The sequence below is a fragment of the Rhipicephalus microplus genome, chromosome 2 (assembly GCF_043290135.1).
Source record: "Rhipicephalus microplus isolate Deutch F79 chromosome 2, USDA_Rmic, whole genome shotgun sequence".
NCBI classification, from domain to species: domain Eukaryota; kingdom Metazoa; phylum Arthropoda; class Arachnida; order Ixodida; family Ixodidae; genus Rhipicephalus; species Rhipicephalus microplus.
Window position 1 is genome coordinate 98,646,286 of NC_134701.1, and position 23,311 is coordinate 98,669,596.

The following is a 23,311-nucleotide window of genomic DNA, read 5'->3' on the forward strand; positions in this document are numbered from 1 at the left end:
GCAGACAATATAGGTTTGTTTTGTAAAGATTATGATAGTGCCGCGAACCATGCATTGGGTTTGTTTATTTGTGTTTTGTTTTTTCGGCCTGGCTGCGCCGGCCTGTGCTATCGCCGTTTTCACAGCGTTTCGAACAAACGCTATCACAGCGTTTCGAACAAACGCTATCGAACAACGCTTCAGGCGTTGTTCGATAGAAACAACGCTTCAAGCGTTGTTTGTTAGAAGCGCTGTTCGAACGAACAGCGTTTCTAACAAACGCTATCACGGCGTTCTCGATACAATTCGACGATTCGAGAAACCCTCGCGCCGAGGGATATAAATTCCCGCACAGCCGATGCCGCGTCCTTCGATCGCCGACGCTCACTAGCGTGCCCGTCGTTTTGCTGGCCGCTGCTTCGCCGCCTGTGTATTTTTTCAGTTGTTAGGGGAGCACAGGTTCGCTCCAATAAACTTGTTTTCCTGATAGACAACTGCGCCGTCCTTTGCTGCGTGACATCTCGTGGAGGTGCGGGGTACATGAACCCTAAGCCATTGCCAAGCCGACAAGCACGCCCAACTCGTGTCAGCCGCCGACAGCAAGGCCTTCAGCCAGGGTTTGGACCGCTCCCGGATGAAAAAAGGAAAGAAGACGTAAAAACCACGATGATCAACGCAGGCACCATGACCAGCGCTACCAACCCTCCCGTCGTTCTGCAACAACCTCGTGAGCCCCCATCATTTCGAGGATCTCCTGGTGAAGACCCGGAAGAGTGGCTGGAGAAGCTGGAGCGCATCCGCATCTTTAACAGGTGGGATGACGAAGAAACTTTTCGTCATGTCTTCTTCTATTTGGAGGATGCAGCTCGAACGGGGTTTGAGAACCATGAAGCCTCCCTAACCGACTGGACTGTCTTTAAGAGGGAATCCCTCAAAACATTCGCTACGGTTGTGCGGAAAGAACGAGCCACCCTTTTGTTGGAGACGCGAATACAACACCCTAACGAAGGTGTTGTACTCTTCGCTGAGGAGATGAAGATGCTGTTCCGGAGAGCTGACCCCGAAATGGCAGAAGAGAAGAAGGTGCGCTTTCTGATGCGGGGAGTTAAACAAGAGCTCTTCGCTGGACTCATCCGCAACCCCCCCAAGACCGTCGCTGAGTTCGTCACCGAGGCTTCGATGATCGAGAGGACCTTGGATATGCGTTCGCGGCAATACGATAGACCACTCAACACCCTTTCGGTGAACCCGGTAAATGCCCCTGGATTGGCGACGGAAGACTTGCGGGAGACCATCCGCGCCGTCGTTCGCGAGTAACTGAGGAAATTGTTCCCAGCAACGCCGCAGCCCCAAGTCACCTCCCTCAATGACGTCGTCCGCGAGGAGGTTCAGCAAGCACTGGGGAATTTCACGCCGTCGGAAGCATCTTGCGAACCACAAGCGATGACCTACTCCGCTGCTGCTCGTCGACCCCGACCCGTCCCAACCTGTTATCAAGAGGCCGCGCCGTACCGCCGCCCAATGTCGCCCACCCGACCCCCTGTAACCCGAAACCAGGCGCCCAGGAAGACCAAGGTGTGGCGAACGCCAGATAATCGTCCTCTGTGCTACCACTGCGGAGAGGCCGACCACGTCTACCGCCGCTGCCCGTACAAGAGGCTGGGTTTGCGTGGGTTCTCGGTCGACGCACCCCGCCCGCGAGCCGGCCAGCGCCCATTTGAGATCGAAGAATACCTGTCGAACACCAGCCGTGGACCATCCCGTTTCAACCGTTCGCCGTCGCCCTACCCGTACCAATCCCCCAACCGTCGCAGCCATGCTGACTTCGCCCGTGGAAGGACTCCCAGCCCACGAGGGGTAAACTAAAAGCAGCAACTTTTGGAGGTGAAGTTGCACAACGGCGAGAAAATGAAAACCCTCCAACGACGCAAGACCGTGACTCACGATATGCCCTCATCCCAACGACCCGACGACACCCTGACGAGACCCCCGAAAACGACAGCTACGCTGCGCGACGCGTACCCGAAATGACGAAGCCTGCCGCTGAGAAGACGACGATGACGACGCATAGTGCCCGACCATCAACACGTGCAAGCCGCGATACGACGCCCCGACGCACCCGAAATTCGAGGAAAGCGGCATCCGACGTCCAGTTGTCCATCGACGGCCTTGACGTAGTCGCCCTCATCGACACGGGAGCCGACTACTCGGTCATGAGCGGGTCATTCGCGTCCAAGCTAAAGAAAGTTACGACCAGATGGGACGGTCCGCACATACGCACAGCAGGAGGCCACCTCGTGACCCCAAGTGGAATGTGCACATCGCGCGTCACCATAGACGGCACTACGTACCCTTCGGAGTTCGTCATTTTGCCTAACTGCTCCCGCGACGTTATTCTCGGAATGGACTTTTTGGCGGACAATGGCGCAATAATTGATCTGCAGACCAGGTCGATAACGTTTTTTTCCGATCACTCCACGACGCCGCAGCCGAACCTCTGACACCGTGCTGCTGTAAGAATCGCCGACGATCACGTCACCCTGCCACCCCGCGCAAGCTTGATGATCGCCGTCTATTGTGAAGGTGCTGCTCCTGACGTCGACGCTATCGTGGAGACTGACCAAAGGTTGCTTCTAGACCGCGGTGTGTCTGTCGCAAGAGGCATTGCGTGGTTTAAGCAACGCAGATCCCACGTTTTGGTCACCAATTTCACCGAGGAGTACCAGCATCTAAACAAGGGCGCTGCAATTGCGTTCATAGAAGAAACGCAAGAAGCGAGTCAAGTGATCGCGGTCGCCACCTTTGAACGCGCACGCGCAGATGCTTCCAGGCTGCCACATCCTTTCGACGTGAACCCGGCGCTGTCGCAAGAAAATCGGGACAGATTACGGGAGTTGCTGCGTCGCTACAGCCAGTGTTTTTCCTCGAACTCGAAGTTACGTCAGACACCTTTGGTGAAGCACCGGATAATAACCGAAGATGGAGCCCGACCTACCAGACAGTCACCGTACCGCGTTTCTTCACACGAGCGCGAAGCCATCCGGACTCAAGTTGATGACATGCTCAGCGACGACATAATACAGCCATCAAAAAGTCCGTGGGCTGCGCCGGTTGTACTCGTGAAGAAAAAAGTTGGCACTTTAAGATTCTGCGTTGACTACCGGAGACTAAACAAAATCACCAAAAAGGACGTGTACCCCGTGCCACGAACCGACGACGCCCTCGACCACCTCTGCCACGCCAAGTACTTCTCATCCATGGATCTGAAGACCGGCTACTGGCAAATTGAAGTGGACGAGAGAGACCGAGAGAAGACTGCATTTATAACCCCGGACAGTCTATACGAACTCAAGGTGATGCCGTTTGGGCTGTGCACGGCGCCCGCAACGTTTCAGAGAGTCATGGACACTGTGCTAGCAGGCCTGAAGTGGCACACTTGCCTCGTATACCTCGACGACGTTGTCGTATTCGCCCGGACGTTCGACGAACACTTCACAAGGTTGGAATCTGTACTCGAGGCCATTCGTACGTCGGGGTTAACGCTGAAGCCTGAAAAGTGCCGTTTCGCATACGAGGAACTCAAGTTCTTGGGTCACGTCGTGAACGCCGCGGGAGTCCTACCTGACCCGGCAAAAACATCAGCCATTGCGAACTTCCCAAGCCGAAAGATAAGAAGGGTGTGCGAAGGTTTCTCGGACTGTGCGCATACTACCGGCGCTTCGTCGCAAACTTCGCACGCATTGCAGAGCCACTCACGCGCCTGACGAAAGAAAGCACCCCTTTCAGCTGGGAAAACCATAGAGAAAGAAGAAGACAAGAGCGGACACTCCGCGAAACCTGGCCTCAGGAAGTGCGTCACGACTACGTAACGAACTAGTGCTCTCACCAAACGTCAGAGGGCGCAAGCGCAAAAAAAAACAGTTATAATCAATGCAACAGAATCGTTTTTACAAAATAATAATCATACGCCCAAATTCGGTATGTTCTTTATACATAAAAACAATTTATTCAACACACCTTACGCGATTATTTTTCTTCAGCCGTACTGTCATAAACACCATCTACCCAGCGACAAGCCCATGCATGACTGGCAGCGAGAAGCTTTCGTCGCTTTCGTCAACGTCGGCTGCGTCGGCGTTTTCGTGCGTGAGATAACAGGTGAGGCACGTTTTCAAGCGAAGCTTGTTGAATGACATGTTGTTGGTCTTGTTGGGTCATTTTTTCAGAAAACGGTTACACATGCGCGAATAAGACACCATGCAACAAACATAGAAAGATGCACACACACACGTTGCGCTTCGAGTGTGCGAGTTTGTTTCTTACTTGGCGTCTCATTCACGCAGTTGTAACATTTTTAAGCTTGTAAGGACTTGGGAGGTTCGCTAAAAAGAAAGTTCGTGGCTCTATGCGGCGGCTAGACGGGAACATAGTGCAACGTATGCAGTATAGCAAAGGCGGCACGGCGTCAAGCCGAGGCGACGCGTGCTGCGTCTGCCACGGATGCGAGCGTCTGTGCGCTGAGCGTAGCTGGGCAGCTAGGTCATAGGCTCGGTGCAAAATATTGAGAAGCATTCGCTGGGCCTCGCATGCTTCACGACGCGTTTCCCAAAGGCTCGGAACACGAATAATTCTTGGTGTGCCGGAGGCAAATCTGGACTAGCCAAGTGGCCAACATCTTCGTTTTTTCGCTAGCCTTGTGCCACTAGTGCAAGCTGCTCACAAATTTTTTGAGGTTTCCAATATAATTTTACCGCATAAATTTCAACTACGATTTTTCTTCCCAAGGTACTGCTGATACTGCGTACGTACGAAGGTGTTCTAAAATTCCCAGGCCGCGATACCATTGCATTACAAGGGATAGCGGCCTGGAAACTTCTGAAGATCTTTGTACGTGGTCTTGACGTATATCTTTGCAAGTCAGAGTTTTATGGGTCAGAGATGTATCACTGGTTTTGTACTGTGCATCGATTAGCTAATCATTCAAAGGGGTTTGTTGGTACACTTATGACGTGCACATATCTTTTTCGTAATTTGACAGCGAAGCATCCACTTACTAACATTTTCAGACCGCGCTGACGCCATGCCGTCCGGCGGTCCAAGCTACGGCAGCTACTGCTGTGTATCGTGGTGCTTCAACAATGGCAAAACCCACAAGAAGCCTGGGACGAGTTTCTTCCGCATACCACGGGACGGCAGGTGTGTTAAAGCTTTTGTATGGTTTGCATGTCTTTAGGCTTACTGTTCATACTTGCTCAGTGAGGGTAACAATAAAAAATCACTATTCAAGCACTTCCCCTTTCAGCTGATAGTTCAGTGCCAATGCAGGATGAAAGCATGGATGCAGTATGCTGGACGCGATGATCTCCTTAGTAAGCCGGCCAGCCTATTATATTGTACGCAACGTACAGGGTTTGTAGCGACCATTTTACTGCTCAAAGTTTCATGGACCCTGGGCACACAAGGCTTACAAGAATGGCTGTTCCCAGTGTGCAACCAGCTGCACCATGTAAGTGATTCACTGAAACTCAAATATGTGCAATAGCAGCCACTTGTATTGAATCAGTGGCGACAGTTGACCGTGAAGATCTTTGTAGCCGATGGAGAAGCCTCACGTTAGAAGTAACACTTGGAAAGTCTTAAATTTTGTGAATTGTGGGCTATTACCTTCCTAACAGCAGCTTTACATTTCTGTCGTTTTTTGATGCTCTTGACCTGCGCAACTTGTTTTAAAAGACTTTAAAGGGCTATTTCACGTCATCTTCAAGCCTGAGTGCACATGTACGTATACCTTTCATCAGTGAAAGCTGCCACTGTTGATAATTCCAAAAATCACAAATTACTTGTTTCCTAGTTGGTGCCTTCTCTTTTCTTCCACGTTTGACCAATTTATGCGTTTGAAAGAGCTGTTTAAGTTTCCCCATGCTACAAGCTTTGTAACTTGTACCAACTGCACATATATGCAGGTTCTCTGAGCGTCGCTTCAAGTAGTGACTGTGACATGGCTGCAGAAGCTGCACTGCAAGGTGCGGATGAGCTTCAGTTTGTGTTATTTCAAGCCTCTTTTGCTGATACATTGTCGTAATTTCATTTCTTCAGGACCTGCGGTAGAGGCTTCAAAAAGCGGCTCCCACACATTGAGGTGCCCCGATGAACAGGATGCGTTCAGTGTCATGATTTCTTTTTTTTACCGAAATTGACTGTTGACCAAACCTCTGCAGGTGACAGCTCTCTTGTAGCTGGTGAAAGAATTTCCGCTGACTTCGTCTTGCCGGAGAAAACCTTAACCAGTCATTCAGCTGTCACAAAAGGAACTTGTGTGACCGGTAAGTTGTATGTTCACTTCAACACCAGAGTGGATTGATATAGAGACTTCCGCAGGTTGCTCGCAAGATTGTTCCGACAGCACTGTGCGAGGCACTGAACAAGCCTCACAAAACCCTCCAGAAGACGTCTCCGCCAACAGCTCCACGCCTGAGTGCCCTAGAGAAAATGGTGACTATGCTTTTATTGCAGCTGTTTTTAATGTGCTATTTTATGTTTAGGACATTCTGAGGAAACTATCCTCAAAAGGACACTACGTGTGCACTTACAAAATGTAAGGGTGGGCTCTCAGTGATTTTTATTTTTTTTTGTGCATTGTCAACATTGTGAATGGTTTGTTTTTAGGTAGTGGAATCGAAAACTTTGCACCACAGAAAGTTGTGCACCTTGGGTCTGAAAGAGCGAGGAAAGTGCTCGTATGGGATTAGTTGTTCTTCGCTTTTACATCCATTTTTTTTGTTTATTGCAGTGCGTTCCTGTGTGCCAGCGACAATGTCTCCATCAATGAAGTACAAGCAAACCATTAAACATCTGCAAGCCAAAGTAGCAGCACAGCGGAAAACTATCAAGACTGCGGAGACAGCCTCACCAAGCACCGTCATAGACTTCAAAGGCCCTTGAAGTTATCCGACCGCACGTCACCGAGGAGGTTTTTAAACTTCTTTCTGCACATGTTCACTTGAGGCCCAAACGCAAGGGCAAGCGGTTTCCCGTGTGGTTCAAGAAATTTGCTCTTCACTTAAACTTCCGAGGTCCGCGAGCATACCGATTTCTGGCTCCATATTTTTCTTTGCCCTCCCGGCGTTCATTAAGGAGGTGGCTAGAAATGTAAAGATGACTCCAGGCATAATTCCAGGAATCCTTTCTTCCATTGTAACAAATACTCAAGCTTGGAATGAACGGGACCGAGTGTGCGCTTTAGTTTTCGACGAAATAGCACTCAAAAAGAATTTGTATTATGATGCAGCAAGACACGTTGTCCAGGGTTTTACAGATGATGGCACTCATCGCACTTCAACCATCGCTGATCGAGCACTGGTTTTTCTTCTTGTTGGTGTTTCGAGAAAGTGGGTTCAACCGGTTGCTTTTACTATAGGGCACACATACACACCATCATCTGTTATGCATAACTTGCTGGTGTCACTCATATTGGAGCTTAGGAGCATTAATATTGCAGTGAAAGCAGTCATTTGTGACCAGGGCAGTTCAAATGTAAGTCTCGCTAACAAACTAAGAGTGACTGTAGAAAAGCCTTTTTTTTGAAGTTAATGGTGAGTGGGTATATTACATTTTTGATGTTCCGCATTTAATTAAAACAACGAGCAATAATGTCCAAGCACACAAGTTATACATTGGGGATGACATCGTTAACTGGTCGCACATTGTAAGCCTTTACCAATCCTCACATGAGTTGCGGTTGCGATTGGCTCCAAGTTGACTGAACGGCACGTTCATCAGAAACCTTTTTCTAATATGAAGGTCAGCAAAGCAACTCGGGTCCTCAGTGCATCAGTTTCGATTGCTATCACGGCACTGGTGTATGCGAAGGTGCTGCCTGCCTCGGCCATCACTACAGCTCAATTTTGTGATCGTATGGACAGGATTTTCGATGCCTTGAACAGCTCGAGTAAAAAAAGAACTTCGCAAAAGCTGCGGCATGCAATCATGAAAAATGATTCAGAGCTGATTGACTTCCTCCGAGGCCAGCTTCTCTGGATTGCATCATGGCAGATTGTTGGCAGACGTCAACCACAAACCATCGTAGGTTGGCAAATTACAACTCAGGCAATTTGTCAACTATGGGACGACCTCTCCAAAAATTACAATTTTGAATACCTGTTAACACGCAGGCTTCAACAGGATCCTCTGGAGAACATATTTGGCCACATTAGGCAAAAACAGGGTTGCAACACCAACCCCAATGTAGCACAATTTATTTGTGGCCTGAAGCACATCTGTATAAGAAAACTCTTCAAGCTGTCAGAATACAGAAATGTCGAGGATGATGAATGTGACCTCCTCCAGGAGCAGCTCTCGCCATTCTCCCTCACCCATGCGTCTCTTGTGGATAATGAGGAGTGTGCACAGCCACAGCCTGACGACTTTCCCGCTCTAGACGATCTCTCTGAACTTGCGACAAACGTTCACTCCCATATTATCGATGACTCCGCTGCATATTATGTAGCTGGTTTTCTCATCAAACACTTCCTTCGGAATGCATGTGACGGTTGCAGTTGCCCACAGTTACCGAAAGGCGACAGTGAGACGCTTAAGGGTACACACCAGTATTTCACAATGCTCAAAGCATACCACGTCCCCAGCAAACTTTTTGGGAATCTCACTGTGCCATCAGAAGCAGCTTTTGCATACGTACAACAACTTGAATCTCACTTTCTTGCCATAATTGAGGCCACTGCACATCACCTGAAAGTGAGCGATGTTTTGTATCACGATCTGTCAAGTGTTGGCGATTTTCATTTCTGCTCTGCTGGGTGTCGCGCGAAGTTTCTGAAAATGTTTTGCCGGGTTCGTTTATGTTGGCATGTGCGTTTTGTGAACCGAAACTTAGATAGGGTTAGGTTCCAGTCTTCAATCTCAGGCATACAGCTTGACAAGTTCAAACGTTAGCAATTAGCGGCGGGTTTACACTAAAGTATTCGAGTTGAGCCGAATCCTGCAATAGTTTTGTTATGTTATTGCTTCGTTACAGCAGACTTCATTATGGTCTTATATGCTTATATTCAGCTCAACTGGACTAGCCACTCCGTCGTTGCATACATTGTTTAGGTTACCCGCTATGAGGAGTAGGGACACTGTGTATTCGCTCGAAGTGATTTGCATAACCTTAAAAAAATGTTGGGTATTCTGTCTGTATTTTTGTAGCAAATGTGGGCGAACTGTACACTTTACTGTGGCTCGCTTGGTCACTGTGTATGCTTTATCTCTCCAGCTTAAGTAATATATCGATAGCAAAACCGCTTGTTGAAATGTCTTCGAGCGGGTAAGGAACACAGTATGAAGTGGGCACGGTTCACGTTATCACGCTTTTCGTATTTTAGCTTCTCATCAACCTCCTCATCTCGCCCATCAAAATTTTCAAAAGAATACTCAAACTTGTAGCGTTTGATGGGGCTGCGGACGCTGCCATTTTATTTTTATATAGCTTTTGAGTGATAACGTACGATGTAGAGCCTTTGTGAAAAATAATGAGCCAAAGTGGTTTCCTTCTGCTATTTATTAGCCCTGTAATACCGCTCTCGTAGCACCAATTAAGGTCCCAATTCTGGATAAGTGATGACTACAATCTATTTTAGCTCGCAAGCGTCACAGCAACACCCAGACGCAAATCACTTGGGATCTTAAGTTTTTGATGAAGGCGACGCATAGCAAAAGCCACAAAACCTGCCAGTGTTGTAGCATAAACTTTGTCTTTCACGTAGTGAGCAAGCTGCAAAGCCCTACCTTTCTGAGGACAAGCAGGTATCAAGTCTGCTTTTTTTCATTTTGGACTAGCTGTTCTTAAGCACAGCCAGCACACTGCACCTTTGCCTTTCTGCTATATTGTGTCATGTGGTTTTTGTGTGCTCTTTTTTTATATCCATTATTTCGGTTAACCCCAGGCGTGATTCGCGACTTCATTGCTGTGTATATGTCACTTCTTCCTTCTTCATCAGCATTGTGCGCTGTGTTTTTGCCATAGATCCTTACATACCCACTGGCCCGGTGTGTCATACTTCACCAGCTTCTCGGCTTCTACCGACTCTAGCGATGTGTGCGTTGTCTGTGTTCTCTCTGTATTTGTTACAATTTATTTGTAAGGAGAGATGCATTTGTTGTCTACCTTTGTCATATTGTGCTTTTTATATTTTTAGACTCTACCTTGCCTTTGAATAAAACATTACGGATACTCTGCCTCTTTGACTGATATATACATTGATCACTCGTTCCCCCAAAAAAAAAAACATGAGCGCGATGAATAAAACCGTAGTGAATTATCATTACCTGCATCTGTTTTTATTATAACTTAATCGAAATAAAATTTACGTCACGACCGATTCGCACGAACCACTGAACAAAACAAAACAGGGAATCGCTAAATCAAAACGACCTACAAAAACTATCCATTTGGACGATGAATAGTGGTCTGAAATCATTAACTTTCGTCATAGCCAAACGTCGGTTATGCAAAGTAATTCAAAATTTGCGCCAGTGAAACCGAAACAGGAAGCGCACGCCACTTGCTCTCACCAACCACTAGGTGTGCTAGGGTCGATTGGGCCGCTGGGGTCTACGGGAGTGTCCACTCTTAACCTTTATTTCTCTATGGGAAAACGACCAAGAAAAGGCATTCTGCGAGCTGCAACAACGCCTGCAAAACCCGCCCGTGCTCGCTCATTTCGACGAAAACGCCGAAACAGAAATGCACACGGACGCCAGTGTTATCGGTTTGGGTGCCGTCCTCGTCCAAAAGCAAAGCGGTTACGAAAAGGTAATCGCCTATGCAAGCCGTGGTCTGTCGAAGGAGGAGAGAAACTACTCTGCCTCCGAGAAAGAGGGCCTGGCTATCATATGGGCCATTTCAAAATTTCGCCCATACGTCTATGGTAGACCGTTTAAGGTTGTGACAGACCATCATGCGCTGTGTTGGCTCGCCAATTTGAAGGACCCCTCTGGCCGTCTTGGGCGGTGGAGCTTGCGCCTGCAAGAGTTTGACGTTACAATATTCTACAAATCCGGCAGGAAACGCTCCGACGCCGACTGCCTGTCCCGCGCCCCCGTCGACCCACCACCACAGGACTCCGATGAAGACGGCGCGTTCTTCGGAGTCGTGACAGAGAGCGACCTAGCCGCCCAGCAGCGTGCCGACCCTGACCTCCGCGCCATGATCGACTACCTCGAAGGACGCAACGTCACCGTGCCTAGGGCGTTCAAGCGCAACTTAACAGCATTCAGCCTCAAAAACTCCATCCTAGTGAAGAAGAATTTCAAACCCGGAACGAGAACGAATTATCTACTTGTCATCCCCGCAGACCTTCGTGACGAAATTTTGGAAGCGTGCCACGACGACCCATCTTCCGGACACCTCGGAACAGCTCGCACGATTACAAAAATCAAGGCGAAATACTTCTGGCCCCGCCTTACATCCGATGTCACCCACTACGTCCGGAGCTGCCGTGACTGCCAGCGACGAAAAACACCACCGACGAGACCAGCCGGACTTCTGCAGCCGATCGCCATCCCAACGAGGCCCTTCCAGCAGATCGGAATGGACCTTCTGGGCCCGTTCCCTACATCCCGATCCGCGAACAAATGGATTGTCGTAGCGACAGACTACATGACGCGCCACGCAGAGACCACCGCTCTTCTTAGGGGAACTGCACAAGAAGTTGCAAAGTTCTTTATTAACCAAATTGTGCTGCGACATGGAGCCCCTGAAGTCCTAATCACGGACCGCGGAACGACCTTCACTGCGGAGCTCATGCAAGGAATCTTACGCTACAGCAACACAGATCACCGAAGAACGACGACGTACCACCCCCAAACGAACGGACTAACGGAACGACTCAATAAGACAATCACGGATATGCTGTCTATGTACGTCGAGGTTAAACATAAGACGTGGGACGAAGTCCTCCCATACGTCACGTTTGCGTACAACACGGCTATTCAAGAAACCACGCAGATAACACCGTTCGAGCTCGTCTACGGAAGACGGCCGACTACGATGCTCGACGCCATGCTTCCGCACGTAGAAGACGACGACCTCAAAGCCGACGTCCAAGGATACCTCCAACGTGCGGAGGAGGCCCGCCAGCTCGCTCGAGCTCGTATAACGGACCAGCAACTGGTGGATGCCGGACGCTACAGTCTCCGACGCCGAGACGCCGAGTACCATCCTGGAGATCGTGTGTGGGTTTGGACTCCCATTCGACGACGTGGACTCAGTGAGAAACTTCTACGACGCTATTTCGGACCCTACCAGATTCTACGACGTGTTGGCGAACTAACGTACGAAGTGATCCCCGATGGGGACTCCCGTACATCACGACGACGCACGCGGCCCGAAGTCGTCCATGTGGTTCGCTTAAAACCTTTCTACGGACGATGACGAACTTTTAATTTGTGTGGACTGTCCCTTATGTTAGCATCGGGTCTATGCACTCTTAGAGGGGGGGGGGGGGAATGCTGCGAACCATGCATTGGGTTTGTTTATTTGTGTTTTGTTTTTTCGGCCTGGCTGCGCCGGCCTGTGCTATCGCCGTATTCACAGCGTTTCGAACAAACGCTGTCGAACAACGCTTCAGGCGTTGTTCGATAGAAACAACGCTTCAAGCGTTGTTCGTTAGAAGCGCTGTTTGAACGAACAGCGTTTCTAACAAACGCTATCACGGCGTTCTCGATACGATTCGACTATTCGAGAAACCCTCGCGCTGAGGGATATAAATTCCCGCACAGCCGATGCCGCGTCATTCGATCGCCGACGCTCACTAGCGTGCCCGTCGTTTTGCTGGCCGCTGCTTCGCCGCCTGTGTATTTTTTCAGTTGTTAGGGGAGCACAGGCTCGCTCCAATAAACTTGTTTTCCTCATAGACAACTGCGTCGTCCTTTGCTGCGTGACAATAGTATCGCTGAAACTAGAAAAATTGTGAACCTTCTTTGTAATGCAGGTGGTAGTTTGGTAAACTGGAGCAAGTGCGTGGGTTACTGGCTCAGCGAATGGCCTGTGACTCCACAATTTGTGGCTAGTATTTCATGGACTACTACTCTGGTACGATACCTAGGTGTGCCATTAGAATAATATTGTGACAGTTAACCGTACTGGCGGCGTCAGGCCGTAGAGCTACGAGAAAAAGCTGAACAACTCAAAGGTTTCCAGCTATCAATTTTCACCGGAGCGACCTTTTATAACGTATTTTTAGTCAGTAAGCTCTGGTATGTCCTTGAGGTATTTCACTGTTCACGTGTGAATTTACAGAAGCTTCATCGAATATTTGCTGTTTTCTTAAGGGGTTCTTTTTGGAAGCGAACAAGTAGAACTAACTTATTCAGACGGGTCGACTCTGGTGGACTTGGTCTGCGTCAATTGTACATTCATCAGTTAGTTAATCGGTTTCTGTTTTTCCGAAATAATAGAGACCCATTCATGCGTACTGTTATACAATTCAGACTTGGAAGACGGTTGCCAGAATTTGTGGTAGCATCTGGTCACATGAAAGCAAGTATTAGAGGTTTCCTAAAAGAAGTTGTTCATTCATGTCTTTTTCTAAAAACGCTCTTTTCATTGGAATACCTCAGCACGGTTTCGCGTAAAAAGTTAGACAAAAATTTAGTAGAAATAGTTCTTCCTGTTCCCCTATATAGAACATTAAACCGTGTAGGCCCAGGCCAAAATGCCTTAAGCCGTGTAAAAAAATGGAGGTATCACCTGGAGCGAATTATTTTTCTTTGAATGCACACTGGCACCTTGCCCGTGAAAACATGGATGCAAGAAAAAGGCTTATTCGCTCCTTGGGGAGTTGATTGCCTTCTCTGCAAAAAGCTGGAAACAATCGAACATGTTTTCCTGGACTGGTGAGATGCAGTCTTTTTCTTGGATGCTCTCCAAAGGACTTTGAAAAAAGATCTGCCTCTCGATGCCCATGGCATCAGATTTCTACCAGTATCAAATGAAGAAGGAATACCTTTTGACCTAGTTATGTTACTGGGCCTGCACGGTATATGGTAATCTAGAATGGCGGTGCGCCATGCTGATGGTAATGCACGTCCGGTTAGGCAATACTTCTTTCAACCTGTCTGTTCGTCCGTGGAATCACAAAAGATTTACCAAGAGGTGCCAGAATGGCTTCATCAAGTAGAAAGCCTTCTACACATGAAGGAATTTTAAAAAGCCTGTTAAATATGAAGCTTTTCACCTCTTTTCTTAGTTTCAAGTTTCTCCTTTGATGTATATTTGTTTGTGAATGTTGTATGTACACAGGCAATAAAGAAGCAAAATTTCGGCGTGGCGCAGTGATTAGTGTACTCAGTTCATAATTCGGAGGTGGCAGGTTTGATCCCACGCTGGCGCACCTTTTTTCACGGGTGATTGATACATTCGCTTTATACAATTAGTTTCATTATTTCTTTAGCGGCAGCTCGTCACGGTGGTTCTGACGCTGCTTCGTGCTCCAGAATGTCTGGCTGGAGCGCGCCATCCACCACCCGCTCCACCATACGCCACCATACACAATACGCCACCATTCCCACTGCCACAATCCACCAAAATGGTGAATAGTGGAATCCACCATTTCTGAGGTGGACGTTTTTTTCAATAGGGATGCTTGTAAACAGGTTTAGGTGTGTGACCTTCCCACTCCGATTATGCTGGTGAGCGGGTGCACCTTCCACTGAAACACCCATTATCTGGCTCAGCTCAAGTTAACAAGACCAGGCTTCACATTGTTGCAAAGTCGCATGAACTGCAATGGCACCTACCTCAACGAGCAATAGATAAACACAGTCCTTACCTAATATTGCGTGGTATCGAGTGGTGCGCATCCAGTTCTCCAGTAAATAGCAAGCGGTGAGCACCATGGACATTCAGTATCACAGGCAAGTTAACTGAAATGTTGACAGCAGTTGCACCCAAAGTATTGTGCAAACCTCCACTTTCGTTAAAAATGAATGTTTATAGCCGAAGGCGCCGCTTCACTTTGTTTAATTAAAATATGCGGCAGCTTTGCTTAGGAAATGTATATCAGGGAGACGTGGTCGATTATTAAATTCTTCAGCTTTACTTTGGCGCGTCTAATTTGTTCTGATCCGAGCAGTGAGACACAATAACTAGAATGAAGGCATATTACGAAGCAGCGAATAAAAGTAGATTCTTATTGCAGAAATGTCTGTAAATGCGCAGTATTCATTGCCACGTCTTTCTTTCCTTCTTTCTTGCCTTCTTTCATCCCTTGTTTCTTTCTTTTTTCGTTCTTTCTTTGTTATTTGGTGAATTAAAATGTACGCTAGCCAGCTAAAGAATACAAAACAAAAGAACAGATGGTTTGGTGCCCAAAACAGGTGTCTTGTGCATAATGATAAATGTCATGGAGGGTTTTTATTTGTGTATGTGTTGAAATATGCGACGTACTTGGGCACACCTCAGCGAGTAAACCGCGTATTTGAATTATTGTGTCATTTATAGATTGTATGCAGAAATATTTGATGAGTGGCTTGCAGGATAATATTTCCTCTTTTTCAATGACTGAAGCCAATTGCCATTCAAGGCAGGGTCAGTTTATCCATGATGCTCTTCCAGGGTGCTCGAAACCAAGTGTTCTCTGACTACGTCTATGCAGTGATGCTGTAGCCTGCTTTTAAAGTTTGCAGTCACACTTAGATAGCATACCGGGCTGTGCTGATACAGAATTTCGGAGAAGACCCCAGGATACCCCCCAATTCAAAGCAGTCTTTGACTCAGACACGTTTTTGTTTCAGCTCGCTTGAAGGGATATGGCAGACTCGCAATTCGTACTCACACTCGTGCGTAGGAGAGAGAAGCCCTTTTCTTTGTTATCATTGCCAAGTCAGAGAAGTCAGCTTCATGCCTTTCTTCTGTTTTAATAGGTTAGCTGGGGTAGCCATTGCAGGTCACATCCTGCGTCGCTGTTTAGCGAGCACTGAAACTATTACAGAAGTACGCCGATAACCCTTTAAGTGTTATTTGTCTTGAAGATGCTGTCCCTTTTCTGGAGCACCTGTACTCATTTTAGAGCATAGTTGATTTCACCGTGGACAAAAGAATCAATGGTCGCTTGTCTTTCCTGGACGTTGAAGTCATGCGTATGCATCTGACATATGAACAAGAGTTTACCAAAGACCTGTGCATAAAAGGCTACTGCCACATTGATTTGGCCCATCTCACTTGACAAAACGTTCTGTGGCATCAACCGTTTTTAACCACGCATACTAAAGAAGGTTTACTTTTAACGTTCACAAAGCTTAGTGGAAGAGAGCGCCCCAGAAATTGGTAAGCAATGGCTATCCCAGCCAGTCTATGAAAGCAGCGGAAAGACATACAGCTGACTTCTCTGCCACGGCGATGTCAACTTAGAAGCGGGCCTCACTACCTTACGCCCGATTATAACAACAAAGTGCGAGTTCTCCCATATCAATTCGCCCAGGTTGAAATAAAAACTTGTCTGGGCCAAAGGCTGTTTAAAAAAAGATATCCTGGCGTATTTTATCTAATTCCCTGTCAGAACTCTCGGGCGCGCCATATAGGCGAGACAGCAAATCAAAGAAAAATGGCTTCATATCCATGAAGTGAATGATGGAGAGTGGGGCGAAGCATTCGTCCGTCCATTCGTTCTTGCTTCCGTCCGTCCATGCGTCCGTCTGTGTGACCATCCATGCGTCCATCCGCCTGCCCGTGCTTCCGTCTGTTCATGCGTCCGTCCCTGCGTTCGACCGTGCATCCGCCCCTGCGTCCGTTCACGCGTCCATTCATGCATCTGTCTATTTCTCCGTTCGTCCATCTATTCAACGCTCCTAGGACCACCATCTCGCATCTTTTGATCATATATTGGATGGAAGGATGGATTGATATGGCTGTACCCTTTAGATCGGGCGGTGGCTAGCGCCACAAAGCCGTAATACTTATTGAATAAAAACTAGATTTATTTTTTTTTATTTTTAAAAAGTGAGGTTGAGGATTCGTACTTTGCAGTGAAGCGTTTAATTTTCACTCGTGCCTTGACTGTAGCCACCAATCACATAACTTCCTTCTATTCATGGTAATAAGGGCTGCAGCGCGAGCACGAAGGTGCTAGAAGAAACAGACGAAAAGCGAGGCAAGGAAAGCAAAGAGGACAACACAGCGGTCGTGTTGTCCTCTTGCTTTTCTTGCCTCGCCTTTCGTCTGTTTCTTCTTGCACCTTCGTGCTCGCGCTGCAGCCCTTATTACCACGAATTCAAACCAACTAGCCCAAATAGCCATTCTTCTTCAACTTCCTTCTAATTAATTCTACCCGCTTAAAGTCTATTTTGCCCTCCCTGTCCCTAAACCCAAGTGCTTTGAAAAACTCTGCGCCATCATCCTGAACTATGGGGTGAAGCCCTTTACAGAACATTATCAAGTATTCGGCAGTTTCTTCTTCCTCTCCACACGCACTGAATACCGTGTCTACCCCTTCGTATTTGGCCCGATATGTCTTCGTTTGCAATACTCCCGTCCTAACCTCAAACAGTAGAGAACTACCCCGAGTATTATCATAGATCATTTCCTTGGCAATTTCCTGCTTAAAAGTTCGATAGACCTCTAGTGCGGACTTCTTAATCATGCCAATTCTCCACATATCGGTCTCAGCTTCCTTCACCTTCTTCTTAACCGATAATTCTTTTTGGTTTGGCCCGTGCTGTTTTCTAAGTATTTACCAGTCAATTTTCTGGTTCGCATCCTCTATTTCGTATCGACATTCTTCAGGTACAAGTAGCTGAATACCTTCCTAGCCCAACGCTTCTCCCCCATTTCTCTCAATCGCTTCTCAAAATTTATCTTGCTGCTAGTTTCCCAGCCCTCAAGTAATGTCCATCCCATATCACCTTGTACTCCTTATTTGGTATATTCCTGTGAGCTCCTAAGGCAAGCCAACCTATTCCACGTTGCTTAATTTCTAATCTTGCTTGAACTTTTGATCTCATGCACAAGACCACATTGCCGAACGTCAAACCAGAAACCATGACCCCTTTCCATATTCCTCTGACCCCTGACCCCTTTCCATATTCCCCATATAGAAGCACCGCCATCCAGCGGACATTCCATGCACTAAACGAGAGGTGGCACACACACACTTTCTCACGGCTTGCGCTTTGAGTCTACTTCCCACCTTTAACCACCTCGAGTTCATGGTATATACTAGTTCACTGTATTTATGGCACTGCGGCCCAACGCTCGCTAAACCTTTCTAAAACCAAGTAGGTTACGCCCAGTGAGTATAACGTAGCAAACTTTTCCTGTCAGATAATGCTGAATGTACATGTCAATAGCTGCTAATGGGAAATGAGAGACAGGAGAATGCGGCTTTTACTTTCTTACGGCTTGCGCTTCGTATCTACTTCTCACCTTTAACCACCTCGAGTTCATAGTATATACAAGTTCATTGTATTCATGCCACTGCGGCTCAACGTACGCTAAATCTTTCTAAAACTAAGGAGGTTACAACCAGCGAGTATTAGGTTGCAACCCTTTCTTGTCAGATAGTGCTCAATGTACATGCCAATGGCTGCTAATGGGGATCGCAGCGTGCTCGTTAACTAAAAGCCGAAGGCTATTGTCTCTCATTCCCCCTTTGCAGCCATCGGCATGTACACTAAGCATTATCTTTTATTCTTCAACAACGTACAGAAGAAATCTCTCACCGGCACCACCTTGGAGGTCAAAATGTTATACTTGTTACACACTACAACAGCAACGAGGGTTGAACGGGTGCCACTATAAAGAGCTTCGCTCCTAAAAAAAGGCTGCAGTATCACTGTATAGACGCAGCGAAATGACACACGGTTTCCAACACCGCGGTAGATCATCATAAAAATACTACTCTGTCTTGACTGGCAATTCACTTCAGTCATTGAAGAAGAGAAAAGATTATCAAGCCACCCCTCATCGAATGTTTCTGCTATATACACATGCTATATACACATACAATGCACTTAAAATGTTGTCGACCCAGTAAACGTTCCATTTGTGTAAACAATATTCTTGCAAAAAGTTGTACAAGTTACATTATGTAGTTTATTTCGATTATACATTAGGCCGTTGTTGTTCCTCACCATACCTACTACACCTTGCTATAAATTGCAATATTGAGCATTCGTACCTTTTTGTACGGTTTTGCACGTTCTCGTTCCTATATCTTTGCAGAGAAACATGCAAAAGATACAACTCAGTCAACCACACCTCGAAAGAAGGCGCAAGTTGTCACTCAACGCAGTGCTTGTAAGATGGCCGGAATTATAAAAAATGCTCGTTGTTATCATCATCATGATGATGATTATCATTAACATCATCGTCTTCATCATCATCATCATCAGCCTGACTACGCCCAGTGCAGTGCGAAAGCCTGCAGTGGGCGCAGTAGCTGTTGCTGAATCTCGCTTATGTTGTTTCAAGCACAGCGACGACTAATTGCAATCTGGTCAATGATTTCTTTCTTTCGTGACATGGAAAAAAAGCTCGCAGATGGCATATGCCCTCTCAACTAATGCTGTCAAAGACAGTTTATATACTTAGGCCTAATAGATATAGATACAAGTACGTGACTGCACCCTCCCAACTACTTACCTTGTCACAGACGGTTTGATATACACAAGGCTGAATGATTATAGGAATATGTTCGTGACCGGTATTAGCTCAAAGAATTCGTAATGATAATGGTTTGTTAGATGAGACGGACACGCGCAGAAAGTATCACGGCCCTAACTTGTGAGGCTTCTGCCTCCGCCGAGCCGTTCGCGCTGAATATGGATGAGACAATGCATTCTTCACTTATACTTGACTACAACTGAATAACACTTGTCGAGCCTGGTTCTATGATGATACAGGCGCCATCTTTCACTGGTGCAGCCTCACTCGCGGGTCGAGTAAGTCTTGCCATTAGGACACTAATGCTTCGTGTTTGCCAACATTCTGCTGCACTGCAGAGATTGGCATTTGTGTGCATTAGGAGCGGTTTCATTTTCGAAGATCATACAACGGTGCATGATCTTTGTTCACCAGTAACCCTTTTAGATTCTGTCAGCGTTTTGTCAGTTGGAAAGTCGTATGCCTAGCGCGCGCGTCATTATAACGACATCCAAATCACCCCGTTTTAAGCCAGGTATCTTCTGGATAGTCAAATATGGTGCATCATTGCCACTGCAATGTTTTTGATGCTGTGTTAGCCATTTCCAAACTTAACACGCGTAGTATATCTAGTTTGTAAGTTTATGTAAAACTTTTGTGTTTTTTTGCGGCTTCTAATCATTTTATAGCATTCACAGTCATAGCAGCCAGAGATTAACTTCAACAAGCCGCATCTGTACTCGTTCGATTGTTCCATATCTTACGCGTGAGATGCAGCGCTTGCACGAAGTAGGCAAAAAAACAATCAAAATAAAAAAGAGAGAGAGAGAGACAGATAAATAGAGAAGAAAGGCTGGAAGGTTAACCAAGCATGGCTTGGTCGGCTACCCTACACTTGAGGTGGGAGAAAGGGGAACAAAAGAAAGGAAAGAGATGGAAAAGAAGAGGAGTAAGAAAGACAAGGATGAATAGTCAGCTGGAGACTTCACATCCCGGTCCCACACTGTTCTTTCACAAGCGCTCGTGAAGTCTGGTGATCCTTAAGAAGTACCAGAGGGCTTTCGTGGCTGTGCGCGTATGCGAAACTGTCGGCCAAGGTCCTAGGATCTTCTCTTCTGTAAGCGGCCGTGCATCCAGCTGACAGAGCTTGGCTTCCATAATACGTAGTTCGGACTAGTATGCTGGGCAGTGGCATAGAATGTCCGCTTTGTATGTTGTGATTGAATTACCGCAGCGAAGGGTAGCCCCTATGTTGGGTCTCCCGGGCATGTACGCTAGGAGGCAGACCGCGTCTGTTTGGCGCCTGGTGCCGAGCGGCGGCCGCCTTGCCATGGTATGGCCTTCTTCCCGAAACAAAAACTTCCCCCTCACACGACCCTGGAGGGGGGGAGAAACACATGCCGGGGCAGTCGTATAGATGATGATCGGGTGATGAGGTATGTGTGACTCTGAGACAAAGCGCCTTCGGCGCCGCGTTTCCTTCATATTTGACAACGGCATGTTGTAATTTGTCATTTGTTTGTTATTGTGCTTGTTGCAATGTCAGTGGTTCCATGAGCTTCTAGCGTCCCATAATAAAACAATTTTTTTAACAACAGCCAGGACGACAGACAGACAGACCGAAGTTATTGCGTCGAAGTATCCTAGAAACCTATCGTCGTCAAAATTCGTAACTACAGAGTATTTACGGTTTTTACTCCCTGCTGATTCTCTTGTCTTTGCTACCTCGTTCAAGTTCACTTGGATGTCCCATATTGATTCCTGCGTTAAAGAACCAGTATAGGCAGACACACAGTAAATAGTTTACACTCTAAAGGGGGTTTACCATCTCTTCATTTAACACTCCTAAACCCTAAGAAAGGTTGTTTTCACCTATAAAAGCTTTTGTACAATTGGGTGTTAACAGTGGCCTTAACGACCATATTATAGAAGAAGCGTGAAAAACAAAATCTACTGATCAGGGGATATTCTTTGCATATGACATCAGCATAGATTCGACACGCATACGTCAGACCGTAAACGAATCCGCGCATGTCGTAAAATACCACATGGACAAAGCACTCGCGCTACGTAGCTTCGAAGTGTTAATCTGGTTTAATATAGCCGAGTATCCAAAGCTGCTGTTCAGTACTAGTGGCGGTGTTTTTGTTGCGTACAAATGAGCACTAAACATTAAGAGAATAGGTAGAAATTTGTACTATTGTTGTAGGAAGACCTGAAAAGAAGGCATCATTTAATGTAAGCTCTTCCAGAATTCAACCAATTTTAATCGTTGAGTCCCATTTATCATTGCGCTCACTGCTGTATAGACCATGGGTGTTTTTATAACTACAAAAACCCGTTACTCATTAGGGGTTCTAGCTAAAACAACCTTCTTAGAGGCTGTTTGTGAAGGGAAAACGCCCTTACGTCTACATTTTGCAAATAGAGATTACGCGAAAGCATATTTTGCTTGATTTAAACGGCCATAGGAGTTATAATTTTTTACAGTGTATCTTCGCAGATATTTTGTAATATGTTTTTTTTTCAAGAAATTCTGCATCACAGCATACCTTTGCGATGTCGTAAAATCTAATTGAGGATTGTTTCTCAAATAAAGTTGACACAAATAAAAAAACATTAGGAGAGGAAAGAGAAGTGATATCAAACGACGCTACTGAAAAGTCATCCGTAATCGATGTTTCAAGAGAAAAACGCATTTTTAAATGGCAAGAATATTTCACAGCGTGATCAATCTGATGCCAAAGAAAGCCACCGATAGAAACGATGATGCCTATAAATTTCATTAGGTGCTTCGATTCCATAGTCATCGAGGATGGCGTCGATACCACACTGTGCCAGAAACCGTGCAAAGTATACTAAGTGACCTCCCTAACCACCATGCACTTGCGCCATACTGAGCGGCCTGCCTAGTCGAGGGTTGGGAAGTGCAGATTCCATACTATCGATTCTTGCGACGCGGTCCACATCCACACCGCTTCGGTCCGCCTGTCCCATCATGCGCCCGTTCAGAAAGTTCAATTGGCGCATCTCCTGCGGGCATGCCCAGGATGCACAAGGCTCGATGAACTGACTTACAACGTGAGGAACTTCAACTTAAGACACGGTAAAACCTAGAGAAGTGGCCCCGTGGCTGCAGAAAGGGTGGTTTTCTTCATAATATTTTTACGCTGGAAGCGAATGTGTATGATCACGCGCAATGTAATCTTAAGTAATCGGGCAATTTCACGCAAAAAGTCTTATTTGTTTGGACGTTTGGTAATACCAATAGTTGTGGCTTGTAATGAGGTTTCCGGTTTAGCTTATAGCGTCGAGAAGGCACCTGAAGAGAGTACTTCAGCGGTACGCTGAACGAGATAATGCTGGAGGACGAAAAAGGCTACAGGGACTGCGACAAGACCCCAAAGCGATGCTGCAATAAAAGGTCTACGCGAACGACGAAGTACCCGCACACTATAGATCTATTGCATAGAAGCAAGAGCCCGCAAAGATGGACACATCTCCATTGTTTCACACCTCGCAGCACTTTACGTAAGCTACGTTATTTTGAGTATTGATAAACGCGACTGCCCCATGTGGAGGAATCGCCTTCGCATTCAATGTTCAGCCGCAGATACTTGAGTTTGCGGCCTAAATTTCTCCTTTTTCGCCAGTCTATCTGTACGCAAATACGGCCTGCAGCCTCTCTCCGTAAAA